Genomic DNA, 15,227 nt, shown 5'->3' with positions numbered 1-15,227 from the left:
CGGAGGAGGGGGGGAGTTTAATGGGGAGCGGAGCGACCCGCACCGCACCGCGCCTCAGCGCCGACTGCCGCCCGCCCGCCGCCCGCCCGCCGCGCGGCCCGCTTGGCCCCGCCCCTCTCCTCCCCCATTGGCCCAACGCTGCGTGAAGGGGCGGGCGGAGCGCCGTTATTGGTTCTTCCGCCTGTCCGTCCGCCTTTCTGCCCGCCCCTTCACCGGCCGGGCGCTGCGGGGGGCTCGCCTCAGGGCTGCGGCGCCGAGCCGCGGGGCTCGGCGGTGCGGTGGCGGCGGGGTCCTCCTCCTCCGCCCGCCTCCGCCCGCCTCCGCCGCCTTCCCCGCCCCGTTACTGTGTCCCCGCCGCCCCGCCGCAGTCCCCTCAGCCCCCCGGGGGAGCAGCCCCGTCAGCACCGGCTCCTCACCGGCCCCCCGAGCAGCCCCCGGTGCCCGCTCCCGCCCGCCCGCCCGCAGCCCCGCGGGTGCCCCCCAAGATGGCGGCCGCTTGCCGGCCCCTCAGGCAGCGAGCGCGGGTCGGGGCCGCGGTGCCCCCGCTGGGTGCCGGGCGGGCGGCTTTTAAAGCCTTATTCTGTGATTTTGTGATTATTTCACACTCGTTTCACGTGCGGTGGGCTCTTCTCGTGGGCTCTGCGGTGACAGAACCCAGCGCTGAGGGTGGCGCTGAGGTGGGACAGGTGCCTGGCAGCACAGCCCCCTGCTGGCGTACGGCCCCCTCCTGGCTTTTAATAGCCACATCCTCTCATTTAATAGCCCCCTTCTCACATTTAAGAGCCCCCTCCTCACATTTAAGAGCCCCCTCCTCACATTTAAGAGCCTTTTCCATGTCATTCTGCCGCTGCAGGGGCTTTGCAGGGCGCTGAGCCCCTGGCTGAGCACTGGTAGCAAAGGGCAGTGGAGGAGCCAAAGTCCAAGCATAACGGGAGTGTTTTGGGGGAAAATTTTGCAAAAGATGGGATATGTGTGAAATTGGGGGTCCCCTAGGGCTTCTACTGAGAGTGTGACTTCATAATAAACGCAACACACTATCAATAATTTGATAGATTCACATTTTGTCTATAAAATTAACGTGTTGGTACCCATATCAGAGAACGAGCACGGCCAGCTCCGTGCTGGGCAGCCCTCTCGAGCTCCGGTTGAGCTTGCCCAGAGACCCCAGGGTGTCTCCCAGCGCTAACCAGAGCAGCCTTTTTCAACCTTTCTTAACCCAAAGGCCACCTGAGGTCTTAAAAAGAACCTGGCAACGTGCGGTGCTGCATAGCGGCTCCCTTTCAGCCAGCTGAAAATTCAAATTACTTGGAATGTTTCTGCGTTAGCTTTTATTTCCCTCTCTTTGAAGCACCCTGCCCACGTTTGGGGCCGTGCGGGGCTGCAGCTGCTCTGTGGTGATGCCTTTGGGAGAGGAGCCTTGACCTGAGAGCTATGGAAGGGGGGCTTGGAGGCACAGGGGGCCTCTGGCAAGGAAAAGGCTCAAAATTGGAGTTTAAAGGGCTCCAGAAATTTGCAGAGCCCTTACCTGGAGCTCTGGGAAGCTGGGCAGAGGGCTGTGGGGCTCCTAGGTGAGGCTTGTTGGAGCAATGAAGTGCCTTCAGAGCCCGGACAGTCCATCCAGGGGAGGCAGTGGTCTGTCAGTGGTTCCTCTGCTTCATACCCAGGGACTGGCAGAGCCTCAGACTTGTTTCTATCCCCCTGCTTGAAGTACTTCATTAGGTTTCCGAATGTGGATCTTATCTGGACATCTCCACAAAGGCAACCTCTGCTGCCTGGAGGCATTTTCCCTGGTATGCAGCCAAGCAGGATGCACCGCAGCCCGGTCCCACGAGAGCTCCTCCGCGGCGTTTGCCAAGTGATGCTGCTGTCTGTGCTCTGTCCTACAGCTGAAAGTGGTGATTTATCCCCAGATCTCTGCAAGGCCAGCGTCCTGAAGTGCTGCTCTGCCTGGAATAGCTGCTGGCGGTCTCATCCTGCCTGTAACAGCAGAGGGAAGAAATCCCTACGTAGCGTAGGGATCCGAGGGGAGGGCAGCAGAGCTCAGCCACAGTGCTGAGGACATCCAGACAGGGTGGGACACCCACCTCTGCTCCCTCCTCACAGCCACCACTGTGGTACCAGCGCTCCTGGCTTGCCTTTGCCCAGTCTGTAGCATCCCAGAGTGCTGGGAACTGATAAATTAAAGTTATTATTATTATTTTATCGAGGTTATTTTCTTAAGTAGATGAGCCACACGTGCACAGCGTGCCTCCCACCGCTCCTGGGCACCTCCATTTCCAGGACGGAGAGGTGGCAGAGGTCCTGGGGGCACTCCAAGGCTGTCCGTCACCTCCTCTGGGATTTTGCCACCAAAGCAGGGCTGTCTGCCCCCTTTTGCTGACCGCCGTTGCTGAGCCACGCTGTTAAATCTGTGATTTGGGCAGATTAAAGGGAGCTGTCACCATCTGCCTCGCTCATCCCTCTGTGGGGACGCAGGTGGTGCCAATCCCTTGGGGTTCATGCGGTTCGTCCAGCTAGCAGGTACAATTCCCAGCTGCTGCGTTGGTATTTGGATGGGGGGACGACCCAGTGGGTGAGCTGAGATGCTCAAGGAAGGCACCGCCACCTCTCAGCCTGATAAGGAGCGAGTGAACTTTTTGTTTTGCCCAAGCAAAGCCGTGATTCCTCGCTCCCTCTACCTCTTGCTTCCCTTGGCCATTTCTCATCCCGGCAGCTATGCGATGCCATTTCTGCTTTAGCTATATTTCGATCAGATAAATGGGCAGAAAGGGGAAAAAACCCTCCATGGGAGAGCGCAGGCAGAGCATTTGGAGGCCACCCTTGCTCGCAGCAGCTTACGCCTTCACTTTATTTGACAAGAGGCAAGCATCCCCATGCTCCGGCTGAGTGTTATTTACAATTGTCAGACCCGTCACTGCCCCCAGAGCCGCGTGGCGTGCGGCTACGAGCCTGCAATAATTAACCTGACCCAGCTTCCAAATCCATTTGTCTAATGTCGGCGATTACACACGGAGGGATCGAGGAGTCACCTCCTTCTGGGCTGCCTCTCGCTTCCCTCCCGTGCCTCTGGCCGGGAGCCTCAGCTTCAGAGACGGCCCCGGCTCCTGCTGCGGGAGCCTTTGCTTTGTCTGCTGGAAATGCAGATGAGCGATCGGGATCAAGCAGGAGGGTATTGATGGATGGGAGCGAGACGGGGTGGTGGGCGACGCGCCCTGAATCATGCATGACGCGCTGCCGCCCAGGAGATCGCATCGGTGCCGCGATTTTTTTTCTGGAAAATCGCAGAAATTGCCCTGCCTGATGAGGGTCGGGGGTGGTCTGCGGTGTCGGGACCCCGTCCAATATCCCCCTCCAGCCTCCTTTGATCCCACCACACCTTTGCTCCCCCAGCAGCATGAAGAGTACAGGACAGGAGGGCGGTGGGACTCGGGAAATCGATGGCACTCACATCTTAGACACCCATCTCACCTCCAGGAGATAAATGAGGGAGCAGAAGGGGGTTCAGGGGTAATTCACCCCATGATCAACAAATACACCCCGATCTTCCTTCCCCTCAGTCGTTTTCAACAGATGAGCTCTGGGCTGCCAGCAGAAATCCTTGTTTATTGCTCCCTGCGTGCCTGTGTGACCTTGAGATCCGTACCCCCGCTGCCATCCCACCCCTCCAGGTCATTCAGTTTCTGTGTAGGTTGGCCGGTTTTGGGGTTTGGGGCAGACCCGAGAGCCCACCAGCATCGAGAGGAGGCTTTCCACCGACTTCAGCAGGCTCTGCAGCAGCTTGAATCACAAAATATTTGGCATCTGGCTGCTTCCATCACATCCTCGCTCCCCGGGCGATGCCACAAGAGCTGCTCTGGCTGCCGGGCAGCAGCTCGAGCACGGCCTCCTGAGGAACACCAGCGACCATTAGCAATACAACCCTTCTAAATATTTAATGCTCTTTTCCTTTAGCAGGCTGGAATGAAAATCGCTCACGCCCACGGTGCCCCTTCCCTGAAACCAGCGCTCAGCCGGCAGCGCCGCGAGGACTTCTCGCCCACGGTGCTGCCAGTGGCTGTGCCCAGGGGTGGCAGCAGCTCCCCGTCACCTCCTGGCATCCTCTCTCCCCCAAAAAATGCTTCTGGAGATACGTCAGCAAAACCTCCTCCATCAGGAAGGCCCGGCCGGGTGACACGCCGGCACCTGGGGACGTCTGATGGCTGCAGGGGGAAAGCTGACTGCTAAAATGCTGCCTCAGAGCGCTGAGAAGTCTGCAAACCCGAATTGGCAGATTATTTTCAAAGGTGTCATCTGCTTATTTATTTATTTATTTATTTATTTTAACCCCGGGGGCTTAGTGGAAAATTTCTGATTTTAATCGGGAGAGCCAAAGCGGCTGCTAATAGCTAGGAGGAGAGAACTGCAAGGGTGATTTGTGGCGCTCCTCTGGCCACTGCCTCCCCGCTGCCCACTTACTCATCTCCCCCGAGATCCGTGCCCCACTTTTCCGCCCCGTGACTCATTTCAGAGAGCAGCAGCGCTGAGCTCAGCGCGCCGGGGCGCTCTGGCCTTCCTCCCACAGTGTTCAGCTGTTCCTCAGGCAGCCCGAAGGGGGGCTATTCCCCGCATCTGCAGTGCTGGAAAGAAAATCCTCGGGTTTATCTCGAAGTTCGCCCTCGGCAACACCCCGGGACAGCTCTCCAACCCCGAATTCCCATCCTGGGGTGGCAGGGACAGGTCTGTCCCCGTGCCATCCACCCATGCCAGCAGCCCCCCATGAGAAGAAAGGGCACGAGCTGCTCCTCTGCCTCTGCAGCATTCCCATCCAGAGGGTTTCCAGGAGCTGAGATGCTGGAAATCACCTTCCTCAGCAAGGAACCGTGCTGGCTCTTTGCTTTCCAAGCCTCTTTCCACGCCTTCATTTGGGAGAAATCAGTTGCAAAGTTTGGGGCTGATCGAAGTGGGAGACCGACGCCGAATGTAGGGCTGTGGCTGGTGCAGATCCTCTCCGCGCTGCCATGGAAACCAAACTAACTAAAAATAAGAAGTATGCCCATAAATGCCAAAACACACCCTGCTTCCGTGACGCGCGGCGTATCGGCCCCGCAATCTGCAGGCGTTATGCAACGGCCTTCACCGTTTCGCTAATTACACGGGGGAAATTGGCTCCGGGTTGGGCGTTTTGCATAATTTAGGGAGGCAGGCAGGCTGCTCCCGGGGAATATTGGTGCTGTTATTGGGGTGAAAGCACGGACACCCTTCAGTCCTCCTGGGTGCCCGGCGGGGCTTCCCCCACGTCACCGCCACCTCCTGCTGCTCCAGCAACTTCAGGCACCTCCGAATTGGTTCTTTTGGGGTGTTCTTCCCCAAAACGGTGCCAGCCGCCCCCGTGCCCCCCAGGCACGGGGTTTTTGCTGGGATTTTGCACGGGATGAGGTGCTCAAACACCTCCCCGGGGGGTTTGTCGCAGCGCCGGGCACCGCAGCCAAGAGCGGTGAGGACCAGCCCCTCCCCAGGCAAACCCAGACATCTCTTCCCCCCTTTTTTTTTTTAATTTCCCTGTTTAAAAGAGGCTTTTTAAAAACCAAATGCTTTTGGCATTGATTTTCTGCAAAGAACTTGGAAACCATTGACTCGGGGGCACCCCATTACCCCGGGAGGTGGCACTGAGCGGGGCAGCTCCGTGCCCAGCCTGGCTCCGGGATGGCTTTTTGTTATGATGGGGATCACTTCTCCCATGCCCATTGCTAGCTTTTTTTCCTGCTTTTTTATTTTTTTCCCCCTTTTTCTCCTTCCTGCTGCCATGGCAACCTTCGAGAGATCCTGGGCACGGCGTTGGCCGCAGGAACATCAATCAACAAGTGACACCCCCAGCCAGCGGGGCAGGCAGATCCTGGGGGACATCCCCAATCCCCCGCCGGGTCCCCAGCACACAGCAGAGCCCCCCTGGGACCCTCTCCCTATTCTGGGGCAGGGTCGAGCCCCCCCAAACCCGGTGTGCGGGGCTGATGCACCAAGGGGATGAGCTGCAGGCACGGGGAGGGCTTCAGGGGGTCTCTTTTTGGGCAGCTCTGCTTCTGATGTGGCTGGATCCCAAAGGAAAGCCCCAGTCCCAGCTCACGTCTCAGCAGCAGGGTTGGGAAATGCCAGCTCTGGCTGCCCAGCGTTTTGGGGTGAATTTTTCAATTCACCCCAAAGGAAGAGTGAATTGAGAATGATGCGGGATCTTCATGGGTTTGAAAGGGAATTGCTGGCTGGGACTGAGCTCCGCTGCGAAACCTGGAGAGGAGACGATGCTGCCTGCAAGGGACTTCAAAAGAGAGCGACATCTGCTCCTGCTGGGAGCAGCATCCCTGGCAGGATGCTGAGAAAGGCGGGGTGAGGGCAGCTGAGGACACCGGAGGGGGCATTTGTACCCGCTCCTGGGCTGCAGCATCTCAGCAGCGAACATATAATGAAAAAAATCCAAAAATTTGCTCTCCAAATCCTATCTGGGATGCCGCAGCTACAGCTGTGCCCGTGGGTGGAGGTTTGCCGGGGGAGGAGCGGGAGGTGGGCAGACGAAATTACCGGGGTGAAGGCAGCCAGAGAATAGGATCAGAGCCTCCGAGATCTTCGTTGTCTTCCCTATTTAGCTCGGGGAAATTTAGCAGCACCCGAGGAGGGCAAAGCTGTCTCCAGCAGGTTTCCAGAGCTCCCTGCTCACGGCTGGGCACCCCCTGGGACCAGGAGCCCACCCCTGCCCTTTCCGTGCCCCTTCCCTGGGCATTGAATATCCCAAAAACAGCAGCATCAGGAAGGCTAACGGGGAAAAGGGGGCGTTATTATGGCACGGGGGAAAGTATCGGCGGAGCGAGGAGGGGAAGGAGTGAATCATTCACGGCAGATGTCCCCACGCTGCAAATCCCACCTGGCTGGGGAAAAAAAAAATCATATTTCAAGGCTAAGAGGAGCCTCGTTGCTTATCTCAACAGCTACGGCAGAGCAAAACCAGAGCAAAACCCCCCTGAAACCCCGAAGCCCATGGCAAGTGGCCACCCCAGGCTGTTTTCGGCTCCGTCTCGTCCCTACCCGCCTGCTGCACGTAGGCTTCACGGGCTTGCGAGGGCCGGGGGAGGCTTTTGGAGTTGCTCTCCTTCAGGCTGTGTTTTGAAAATATTTCCCAGGTCCTGGCGGGGCTCAGTGGGGAGCCAAGCTCCCCTTCGGCTGGCTCCAAACAGCCTCGTGTTGGCTCAAAAAAAGGCGATGGAAATCCAAATTTTGGAGAGGTTCTTTAGCCCCGAGCAGCGCTGGGGAGGACCTTCTCTCCCGGTGCTCCCTGCAGCTGTGGCTCTGCCTTTGTGCAGCGAGCAGGCTGCTGGAGGACGGCGTTCAATCCATTACTGCCCAATTAATGGCTGTAATTAGCTAGCCGCACATAAATAAGCAGCTGTAGCACGAAGCGAGCTCACAGCGCTTGCACCGGGGTGCCCTGCCTCACGGAACAGGAGCAGGAAATAATCCGTGCCGAAGGAAAACTCTTGATACTTGAGGTCCAGGGAAGACAGAGCAGAAAGTTCTGGAATTAGGCTGAACGTTTGGGTTTGGGAATTCAGCAGGACTGACTGAAAGCCCTCCCCAAGGACCACCAAATGCCCCCCGGTCGCTGCGCGCCACGGGCACGCTGCAGCCCCTCGCCCCCGCTGCAGGCACGGGGAGAGGCGGGCAAGTTGGGAAGCCCCATTTTCCCCCCAAAATGTGGGTGTGGAGGGAAAAAGCTTGGATCCTGGAGGCGTTGAGCACCGGGATGGTGCCACCTTCCCCTCGCAGGGGGCAGCGGGGCCGTGCCGTGCCGCGGGAGGCCGGCGGTGGCAGCCACCAGCCCACTCCCTGGAGGCTGCGCTCCCAAACCGCGGCGGACAAAAATACCCTGGGAATGCGTCTTGCTCTGACTAAAGCGCTGCTAAAATAGGAGAAGACGCAAATCCCTTTTTAGCTGCTTCTCCCCAACCTCCTGCGTTTTCTCCCCCGGGGCTGCCAGCACCGAGCAGCCAGCGTCACGCCGGCCCCACCACCCGCAGCCTCTGGGGACGCGGTCCCTGCACGCCACCACGCTCCTCCTGCTGGGACGTTGCTTTGCTCCCACTGGAGGGGCCATAAAGAGCTCCTACGGACTCGATCAGATATCATTAATAAATGAGTGGTAACCCTTTATTATTGTTTTTTAAGCTCCTCGGCTTGGGGCAGGCGGAGGCTGGAGAGCGGCGGTGCCGGCGGTGTTTGGGGTGGCACCGCACCATTGCCGTGCCCTTTCCCCACCAAACGGATGGGTTGGGCTTCACCCAGGGCTGCGGGGCTTACACCATGAGATCTTCCCTTGTAGGGCATTAAAATAAAACCCTAGGACCTTTTGGTACCTCTGTGTTTGATGTCCAGTCCTCCAGCTCCCCGGCTGTCTGATGGGGCCAGCGGAGAAGCTCTGCTACCCCTGCACATCACCCTGGACCAGAAATTTTTCCCCTTCCCTTCTCCCCAGCCCCTCTTTTCGCTCCTTACAGACGCTGGGGGTGGCAGCAGGAGCAGCGGGTGTCAAAACCCTTGTGCCGTGTGAGCGTCTGATTAAAATTCCTCGGGAGCTGCCACTGCAGGCTGCTCAGGTAGAGGCTGCTCTTGACGCTGAGCCAAATCGGTGGCGTTTTGCGTCTCGGCGACCGTGTGAACACGCAGCCAGATGTCCAGAGGCAGGAACGGAGAAATATTCACGGGGTGTGAGGCCGGTGGGGCTCGGCACGTGCTCGTTTATTAACCTGATCATTGTGTGTGAGCTGAGTGATGGTGTTCGGGGTTGTTCTGCGTCCCGGCTCACTGAGCAAGCAGGGATGTGTTCAGCAGTGAACCGAACCACAGCCGGGCAGACACAGCCCTTTATTTTCAGATCTGTGTGGATTTTATCCTGGCAGCCCGGTACGGTGACCCGTTACCTGCCATTAAAACCAAGTGCCTAATTGCCAGCTTGAGTTTTTCAGGCCTGAGCTCCGGGAGCACACACCTCTTCCCCTGGAAAAACAGCCCCAGGGCTCTGCGTTGCCTCAAATCACCCATTTAGATCCGTTTTATTTCACCTGTCCCTGATCCAGCGGGGTATCTCGGGCTCCAGTGCTGCTTTGCCCCGTTTCCAGTCCCACATCTTTGCCCTCGCAGCGATGCTGAAGCGAGCCCTGCTTGCTGGGGGCCCTGCTGGAAGGATTTTGCTCGCAGCCAACCTGAAGACAGCCAGACAGCCTCAGCGGCGCACAGCTGCAGAACCGAAGTTGTGTTTTTCTTCTCACTTGGGGCTTTTGCTTATGCTCGGTGAGTTTTTTATAGCGTGACATTTCCCCGTGCAACGAAGGAACCTGGAAAACACAGCGGGGAGGAGGTGGCACAGGCAGGGACGCGCTGCAGCTCAAAACCCTGCTCAAGCCCCCAGCTTGATGTGGGTGGTCCCAGGGCACCCCAAATCGCCCTCACCCCTTTCCCCTTGCTGGCACCAGGTCAGGAAACGTCCCCAAAACCATCAAGCTCCGTGGGGACCTCGGAGAGGAGCTCTGTGGCCACCGTGCCCTTGCTCGAGCCGACCCCTCTGGCAGGGATGAAGGCATTTCTAGGGAAAAGCCCCCGCAGGGAGCCGGAGCCGGGTCCACCAGCAGGAGCTGCCGCTGGCTGGCATCGCCTCGCCTCGCCTCCAAAAGTGCAAGGGCAATCAGCATAATGGCCTCGTTTACAGTGGAAATCCAATTACCGCGGGGAAGCATTTCATTAGGGTGGATTTTCTCTGCTGGCTGCCACGCGTCGGGAGCCTGCTCGTGGCACGCCGGGCTCACTGCTGCTGCTGCTGCTGCTGCTGCTGCTGCTGGCATGGGGTGGTGACAAGGCAGGACATCTGTGACCCGTGCTGTTCCCCCACCGGCTCCCAGCTGCCCGATTTCCCCTTCTTGTGCCTCTCCTTTCTGTCCCAGCCGCTCCGCCAGCCCCTGTAAATCCGGCTGATTACAGCAAGCCTTCCCCGCGGCGAGCCTGTGGTGGCTTGGCTTTCTAGGAAAACACCCTCCGGCGTTCCCCTAATTCCCTTACTGTCCCCTTATCCCCCTGTGGGTTCAGGGGGCAGTAGCTCGGGCAGTGTAGGAGGTGGATGGGGGCAGTCGGGAGGCATTTTGGTAAGAGCGGAGTGCACCCGGTGGCAGTGGCAGCTCGCCTCCCCGCGAGCACTGCGTCTCCTCACCTCACCAGCTCAGACAGTTTCAGTTCAGGAGTGGTTTGCTGTCAGCAACTTGGTTTAGGAACTTGGTTTGGGTTCAGTGGCAGGCAGCAGACGGGGCTGTGGTAGAAGGGGAGAGCGTAAGGAAGTGAAAACAAGGGGCAAGGCTGGGCAGGAGGGGGGAGAGTGCTCCTTGGTGGGGCCATTTTAGCCAAATCCGTCCCTGCCCTCTCCTTTAGATGCCTCGGTGAGAACCACGGGGGCTCGGTTTTCCCATGTTTGACCTTCAGACCTCCTGCCCTGCAGCAGGAGCACACCGATGCCCTGCATGTAACAGGGTGCATCCATCACCTTTCCCTCTGAGAGGCAAGCAAACAGCCCAGCGCTTCCCACACTAATTCTGCGGGGTCTCACAGCGCCCTGCTCAGCTCCCAGCCCCCCTGCACACCCCTGCGTCGAGGCTGGGCGATAAGCGAGCCTGTGCCTGTGGGTTTCGGCCACCCACGTGCCGTTTCGGAGCCCCTCACCCAGCAGGATCACCACAGAAGGACGGGCAGCGCGCTCCAGAAGCGCTCGAGAGAACGGCTGGGTGCGCTGATCACCGCCTCCCCACGGGGGCTTCTGATTCAGCACTGACATTTCGTTTTCTCCAGCATCCTCTGGCTGAGGAAAGCTTGGCGATGCCTGCAGCCAGAGCTTCCTCGTGCCCCCTCCCTGCTGTCACACCACCAGCCCCGCGGTGCCTTTTGGTGCCCCGGTGTCACCCGTGCCACCAGCGGGTGCTGGAGGCGCGCTCCTGGCAGAGCAGCTTCCCTTTTTAGCCTGGCTTCTCGCTTGGTTTCTCAATGACATTTTAAGGCAGAGGCAGGCGGGGATCTGTGGGTGAAGGAACATTTTGCATCAGCCCACACAGCAGCTCCAGCACCCTCGGTAAGGAACGTGTGGGCAAGGCACACGGGGCTCTTCAAAACAGCACGGCAGCGACGTGTGCCAGCGAGAACACCCTCTGGGGAACAGAGGGCAGGGCTCTCGTTAGGGAATCATTGACTCAATTATTCCCTTAAAGCATATGGAAATGACTATTTTTATTTTTATTTTTATTTTTATTTGGTGGTGTTTTCGTCTATCCCTACGCTGGCAGGGAGGGGTACTGACAGGACACGAAAAGCCCACCTGATAAACACGTGGCTCAGAGGCTGGTTTTATTAAGAAAAGTTCTTTTAGCCATTTTATTAAGAAAAGTTCTTTTATTAAGAAAAGGTTACACATCGACAAGTTCATATAGCAAGTGTGGGGTGTTGCAGAATTCTCGTCCGCAGCTGATGGCCCCATCTGCTCCTCTGTAGGACCGTCCCGTAGGATGCTGATGCGTCTCCAGCGGTGCATCAAGGAGAGGCGGCCAGGAGCGTGGTATCATGGACTCGTGTCCCTGTCCAGCGCTGAGGCTAGCAGAGAAGCAAAAGCACTAACAGGGGAACCCCTGTGTGTTGTGCCACCCACCTCCTGGGCCCACCGTGTCACCAGCCCCACTGTGATGTGGCCATGACATCAGTGGGGCTGGTGCCAGCAGCACAATGTGGGAAGATTGGGAGTTGACCTTCCTCAGCATGTGGCCATGGAGTCCAGGGATCTCTCCTGTCGAATGTTGTCGTGTCGTGGGCTCGCGTCCGTGTCCAGCGCTGAGGCTAGGAGAGAAGCAAGTATGGGCAACAAGAGAACCGCCATGACTAATACCAGGCCTCTCCTGGGCCCACCCTGTCCCCAGCCCCACTGTGATGTGTCCTGACATCACCAGGGCCTGTGCCAGCAGCACAATGTGGGAAGATTGGGAGTTGACCTTCCTCAGCATGTGGCCATGGAGTCCAAGGATCTCTCCTGTAGAATGCTGACGTGTCATGGGCTCGTGTCTGTGTCCAGCGCTGAGGCTAGGCAACAAGAGAACTGCCCGTGTGTAATACCAGGTGTCTCCTGGGCCCACCATGTCACCAGCCCCACTGTGATGTGTCCATGACATCAGTGGGGCTGGTGCCAGCGGCACAATACGGGAAGGGGCTGGGTGTTGACCTTCCTTATCATGTGGCCATGGAGTCCAGCGATCTCTCCTGTTGAATGTTGAAGGCCGTCTTGCTCTGTCGTTTTCCAGGATTCTATCTGTAATAATAAATAATAAAAAAAAGCAGCTGGAGGGGAGCGGCCGCCCTTCATTGCCCTGGAGGGCCTCTCCTCTCCCTCCTCAGCCCCCACTCATCTGGCTGCTCCTCGGCCGGACTGGCCGGCCTGGCCTGCTGCGGCCCTTTTATAGCTGCTCCCCCTGTGACACGGCCACCGCCAACATTCTGTCCCCTGTGACATGGCCATGGCATCACCAGGACCAGTGCCCACCGAGCAGAAGAAGCGGTTAAATAAAATAAAGTAAAATAAAAGTATAACAACAAACAAGAGCCACTTGTAATTCTGGGGAGGGAAATTCAGCAGCTGTAAGATCGGTTTGAAGATCAGCAGCTCAGCAAAGGTTACAAGAGCATCAAATCCTGCAGGTACTGCCTACCCACTGCCACATTTTAAAGATTTGTGTGGTACTTGCTGCTGAGATTTGTGGGTTTGAAGGCTCAATTGCAGCAGAAAAATGTTTGCTGTCTGGAGGTGATACTTCACACTTTGGGTATGAAAGATGTCCAGTGCCCAACCCTGTGTCCGCAAGTGCCTGACAGTGCTGAGGATGTCTCAGCCAGAGCTGTAGACTTGCATCTTTCTTTCTCTTATGTGAAACGTTTTGTTGCTGTTTGGGGCTGCCCAAAGAGACGGCTCCGTCTCTGTCCTTGGACGTCTTCAAAAGCCGGCTGGGCATGGTCATGGGCACCCAGCTCTGGTGGCCCTGCTTGAGCAGGGGTTGGCCTCCAGCCTCAGCCGGTCTGGGATTCTGCAATTTGGGGAAATATCCCAGAGACTCAAAAGGCAGCAAAGATGCAGCAAATCCCTAGTGAGAATGCATGGATGCTGCCTTCAGAGAAATGTAGCTGAATCACCGATATGTTGACCTATGTAGAAAATGTAATTACCTTTTGTTTCCCCGATGTAAAACTCTGTCGTGTTACAAGCAGTGAGGTTTTGTATAGCTACGTTTCTCAGATGTTTAAGTACATATTGCAGCATTTCTTTTTATCTACTGTGTCTTCAGAGTAAATCCCAAACTCTTATTTTTCCCCTGCCTTCTACTGCTGGGTTTTGTGTTGTTTTTTCTTGAAGGCGAGGGGGGCTATAGTGCTTCTTTGTAAAGTAAGAAGCGATGTCTCTTGCTTTGGTCTCTGGCAGCATTTGTCACTCTGTTAAATGGAGAGCAGGCTCAAAATATGATTCGAAAATTTCACCAATATTCTCTTCGGGGAAAAGAAACATCCGTGCGACTCCAACCAGCGGATGCTTTGCTGTGCATCACTAATTTGCCCATTTCGTTTACGTTCAAAGAGTTTGAAGGACTTGTGCGTGCTTATGGCAATGTCGAGAGGTGTTTTTTGGTGTACAATGAAGTTACTGGCCATTCCAAGGGCTTTTAAAGGGGAAAAAAATAAAAAGCATTGTGTCAGTAATTGTACGAGGACATCTGATTTATGGCAAAGAATTCCGTGCTGCTGTTAGGTTCAGGATAGCCAGGAATATTGTGTGCTTTTTGGCTCTTACAAAAGGGATAATTGTGTAGTGAGGAGGGAAGCATTGTTTATCCTTGTTTCTGGACAACTGAGACTCCAAATTTGGGTGTAGGATAAGAAAATACGGTCAGCACAGTTTTCAGGCTGTGGTTTCAGACAAGTTGCTTGCACTGAGCAGTATCGTTGCTTCTTTTGCCTTTGGACCTTTCTAACCGGGCTCCTCATTTTTCGATCCTGTTGGTGAGTATCCACTGGGAGAGAAGTCAGGAGAGGCAAACTGGGAATGGAGAAAACTTCCTGCTCTGTCTTCAAGAGATGGAGGGAGAGTTGATTTTACCCTGTTTGGATGTGTTAAGGTGGCCAACCTCCTCATCAGGGCTGCCTGCGTGGGGAGCTCTGGGTGTGGGACAGCAGCTCGGGAAGCGGAAAAAAAAATATCACAAATATCGGTTATAAAAATAGAAGGGGAGGTGTTTGGAAAACCTTGCGAGAAGAGATCCATTAAAGCGAGCACGGGAAACGCACGGCTGCTCTGGAAAGGCACTGTCAGAGGGCAAAGAAAAAATGCCAAATTGATTTTAAAACCTTTTTTTTTAAAAAGGAGCAGTGGGCTCCCTGCCGACAGGCAGCCAGCGCCCGCTCCTTCTGACTGCAGAAATGCGTCCCCCTTCCGAGGCTCCTCGTGGCCTCCGTATCCAGGAGGAGAATTTAATCCAATCTGCCCCAATAATCCAGCAAAACCTTCTGGAGAGCCACCAACTGACAGCAGGGAAATGCTGGGCTCTGTTCCAGATCACCTTGTTGATCTCAAGGATTTATTCCCAGCTTCAGAAGCAGAATCGCTTCCCTCTCAGCTACCCGGGAGAGCTCCTCCAGCCCCAGAGACCTCGCTGAAAGGACAGGTTGGATTTTTACAGCCCATGCCAGGCTGGGACTGGGACTGAACTGGAAAGCAGTGGTGCCAGCAAGCTTTTGCTGGTTCTCTTTGCTGGTTCCAGCCCCCCCTGTTGCACAGGCATCGCTTCCCGTGGCGGCAGTGAAACACGAGGCGTTGCTGACACCTCCCCTGCCTCATGGGCTTTTGAAGAGAGAAACTGGGCCCAAACTGGGATGTTTTCATTGCCATATTTCATAGCATCATAGCACATTTCGTAGCTGAACGTGGCCTATTTTCTGTCACCTGAACAAGCCCCGTGCATGCAGCTTTTGCAGGAGCTCCTAAATCAGCACAGGAATACCCACACAGACCTTCCTCTTAAAAAAAAGTGGTGTTTTAAAAGCCAATTAATTTAATATCATATCCCCTTGTATGTCTTTGGACACCCTCGGGCAGGTTCCTGTGCTGGCCTCAGGGCAGGTTTCTTGTCGCTAAAGCACAGCAAATG

Source organism: Netta rufina (genome assembly GCF_964035555.1).
Source record: "Netta rufina genome assembly, chromosome: 5".
In the NCBI taxonomy this organism is placed as follows: domain Eukaryota; kingdom Metazoa; phylum Chordata; class Aves; order Anseriformes; family Anatidae; genus Netta; species Netta rufina.
This window is presented reverse-complemented; position numbering follows the sequence as displayed.